Genomic DNA, 3,742 nt, shown 5'->3' on the forward strand with positions numbered 1-3,742 from the left:
AGTCTTGGATTCTATAAGAGAGCAGGCTGAGCAAGCCAGGGGAGGCAAGCCAGTAAAGAATATCCCTCCATGGCCTCTTCATCAGCTCCTGCTTCCTAACCTGCTTGAGTTCCAGTCCTGCATCCTTTGGTGATCAACAGCAGTATGGAAATGTAAGCCAAATAAACCCTTTCCTCCCCCAACTGCTTCATGGTCATGATGTTTTGTCCAGGAATAGAAACCCTGACTAAGACAGGGTCTTACTGCTGTGAACAGACACCATGACCAAGGCAACTCTCATAAGGACAACATTTAATTGTGTCTGGCTTACAGGTTCAGTCTTCATCTGAAGGCTGCTAAGAGAAGACTTGCTTCCAGGCAGCTAGGGCAAGTGACACACCTACTCCAACTAGGCCACACCTGCTAATAGTGCCACTCCCTGGGCCAAGCATATACAAACCACCACAGCCCTTCAGTTATCCTTTCAACCCACACTTGGCTTTTAAATACAATCTGCTCCAAACTAGAACTCATCACTCTGTTGTGCTTGCTATTCCCTCCAATGAATGAGGTATGCACATACATGAATGACGCACGTGCACATAGGAACGAGGCATGTTCATGCTGTTGTCATATGTACAAAGTCTCTGGGGATTCTTTGATCAGAACTGTGAGTTTCTGAAAGAAGAAATAGTCCATGATCTTGAACGTAGCCTATGATGGGCTTCACTGGGTCCGACACTGCAACCCCTCATGCCACCCTCCCCTCCAGGAAAGCACTGTGCATTTGTCCCTCCAAGGAGGTGTCTATGTGAGGCACAATCTTCACCTCTGAGTGAGGGCTCTCTGTGGGCCCATAGTCCTCTGGGATGTTGGCATGGACATGCACATCCATATACAGTGGGTAGAAGAGCTTATGTTGACCTCATCTTCTTGACAACGGCAGTGGGCCCACATCCCCTGGAGACTCAAAACTGTCAGGCAGTCTGCTCTCAGAAGCCCCCATTGCATACCTGGCACTTGGCTGCACTGACGCCTTCCTCTCTCCACAGAGTAGGAGAGCTGCTGCTTGGCCAGCATCACACTGCCCCTCCTGAGTAAACCTGTACAGTTTACCTGTAGAAAAAGGTAGCTCAGGTTCTTCGGGTACCTTGAAGCATTGCTCACAACGGTGGCTTACTTCACCGACACATTCACGTGTTACCAGGTGGTACTCAACAGTGTCCGGCCATAGGACATTGTATGTGAAGGAGCCACATGGAGCAAGAGGCTTTGGGTCTCAACAGGATGTAATCTAGAAGAATAAGGAAGACAAGAACAACAGTTCTTAAAGGGGAGAAGAATGTGTCAGGTCTGGCCACACCTTCTCCATGACACCCGTCATCTGGTGCTGAGAGACACCTGTCACGTACTCTTTTGGAGGAGTGGTGTCTGGCGGTGGGATTTAGGGTTTCAGTGGCTCCCACCCTCCTGCTCACCCCAGCTTCCTGTCTGGTTGTCTCCCAGCGGCCACTCACTGTTGCCTAGACACAGAACAATCCAGACATTTACCTGAGCGTTGTGGTTCACATCAGAAGTTTCCCATAGGCTCATGTCTGAACATTTGGTCCCCAGCCTGTGGTGCTGCCTGGTGAGGTTGTGGAACCCCTAGGTGGTGGAGCCTCACTGGAGAAAGTGGGTCACTGGGCACGGGCCTTGAGGTTTGCTGCCAAACGACCGTTAAGTGTGACCAGCTGCCTCTGTCTCCTACCTTTTCCGCCGTGGTGGTCTGGGTCTCCTCTGACTGTGAGCCCAAGGTAAACCTTTCTTTCCTAAGTCGCTTTGTTGGGTGCCTTCTCAGAGCAAGAAGAAAGGAAACTAATACATCATGCCTCCTTCCCCTCCATCCATCCGTCCAAGCTCCGGTCCTGAGGCCAGAACCCGGGGCTGCTCACTTTGGGAGAATATATACTAAAATTGGAACAGTAAACAGAAAAGATTAGCATGGCCCCCGTATAAGGAAGACCTGCAAATTCCTGAAGTGTCCCATACAAACAAACAAACAAACAAACAAACAGAATCCAGTGTTAGAAACCCTATCCAGAGAGAGGACCACCCAGCTCTTCACTTGTGCCCCACAGGTACCTCATTGACCTCCCAAAAGCCTCAGAAAGAGAAAAAGGGCATTGTCTCAGACGATGCGATCTTCATCTGAGGGACAGGACTAGCCTGTGACAGGCATGGCCTCTGTGCAGTGTGAGGTCTCTGCTCTTCCCCTTCAAATCCCAAGGGGGTGCTCAGCCCAAGTCCACAGGGCTGCCGCTCGCCTGTAAGGCTAGAGGTCAAGATACAAAGTCCCATGTCACAGGCCAGTTCTCCAGGGAGCAACAAGCGGTCACTCACTAGATACCAAAGCATAATGTGACCGCAACCAGGGGCTGAAGGCAGGGCAGCCTTATTCAGCTCAGGGCTCTGTGCCCAGAAATGATAACCCTGGCCATAGTCTTGGAGGGGACACTAGCACTCTCAACAAACCCACTGTCCCCCAGGGTTTGTGTCTGCACTTAAGCCTTCTCCTGTGGGTCTGCCATGGACAGTCTTTTCATGGCCTGTCACTGTAGGTTGCTTATTGTATGGGTGCGGCCACCAGCTGCTGCTGTCAGGACAAGGGAACAATTTTTCAAAGTTCTCTCATGGATCACTTACCATTCACCAGATTTCTGGGTCAGTTGTGGACAAGCAACTTTAAATAGGAAACAGCTTCTTGTGCGTGTGTGTGTGTGTGTGGGGGGTGTTGAGGAAAAGTATTGTCCCAGGTTTAAATGACATCTTACCCGGCAGAGAACAGAGCTGTGGGGTGCGCTGGGGCTCCTGGTCTCCCACCCTTTCCCACCCTTCCCCACCTGTGCATTTAGGTGAAGATGGTTTGCCAGCCTGCCTTCCACACTGAACTCCAGGAGAATGGGGGTGGCGCCCATGGAAGGAGAGAAGTATAATTTTGCAGGCTCCCACCTGTAGGGGCCAGGGAACAGATTTAAAGACTCAAAATAGACTGCAGTTGGCAGCATCACGGTGCACTGGCTGAAGCTGCTGTGTGCATGTGGCCTGGCTTAAAGAGAGCACCAGATCTGATTTTCCCACCAACACCCACAGGCCAAAGCTCAGACCTGAACAGCATTCACCACGCTGGTCTGTAATCATCGCATAGGGTTCATTCACACCCCTTTTATAAGAATAACGTTGGGTCATCCATTCCAGATTCAAAGCTTAGCTACAAGGAGAGAAGACACGACCCACCCTCATGTTTTGCCTCACCTATATCTCTGGTTTTGTTTTCTGAACCTCATTTGATCTTTGAGATGGCCTTCAGTCGCCAGTCTCTCTCCAGCCCTATTTATTTCTATCTCGGTATTTGTGGGACTACGGCTTGAGCCTGGAACTTTATGTATGCTAAGCATGCGCCAAGCATGTGCTCTCTACTGAACCACCTCCCCCCACCACCACCACACACGCCCTTTAACTTTTTATTCTGAGACAGGGTCTCACTAAGTTACCCAAGATGGCTGTGAGCTTGACTCTGCTCATGTATCGGCTTCCCAAGTAGCTGGATGACAGAGCCTTTCTACCAGACCCAGATAAATCCATTTTGAGATACCGAGCATACTGAATCTCAGAAGTTGTGGGAAGAATGACTCCAAAGTCTATTTGCAGAGACAAGTGTGAAGGGAGAGAGGAAGTGTAATGTTAACGCAGCAAAAAAAAAAAAAAAAAAAAAAAAAAAAAA

At 49.8% G+C, this 3,742-nt stretch overlaps 1 non-coding gene across 1 annotated transcript; it reads left to right on the forward strand.

The window, feature by feature from the left end:
• Positions 1 to 1,907: 1,907 nt before the first annotated feature.
• Positions 1,908 to 2,014, forward strand: LOC115062854. The gene has a single exon (XR_003842767.1). It is a non-coding gene; the product is annotated as a U6 spliceosomal RNA (small nuclear RNA).
• Positions 2,015 to 3,742: the final 1,728 nt, after the last annotated feature.

Source organism: Mus pahari, chromosome 21 (genome assembly GCF_900095145.1).
Source record: "Mus pahari chromosome 21, PAHARI_EIJ_v1.1, whole genome shotgun sequence".
Lineage (NCBI taxonomy): Eukaryota > Metazoa > Chordata > Mammalia > Rodentia > Muridae > Mus > Mus pahari.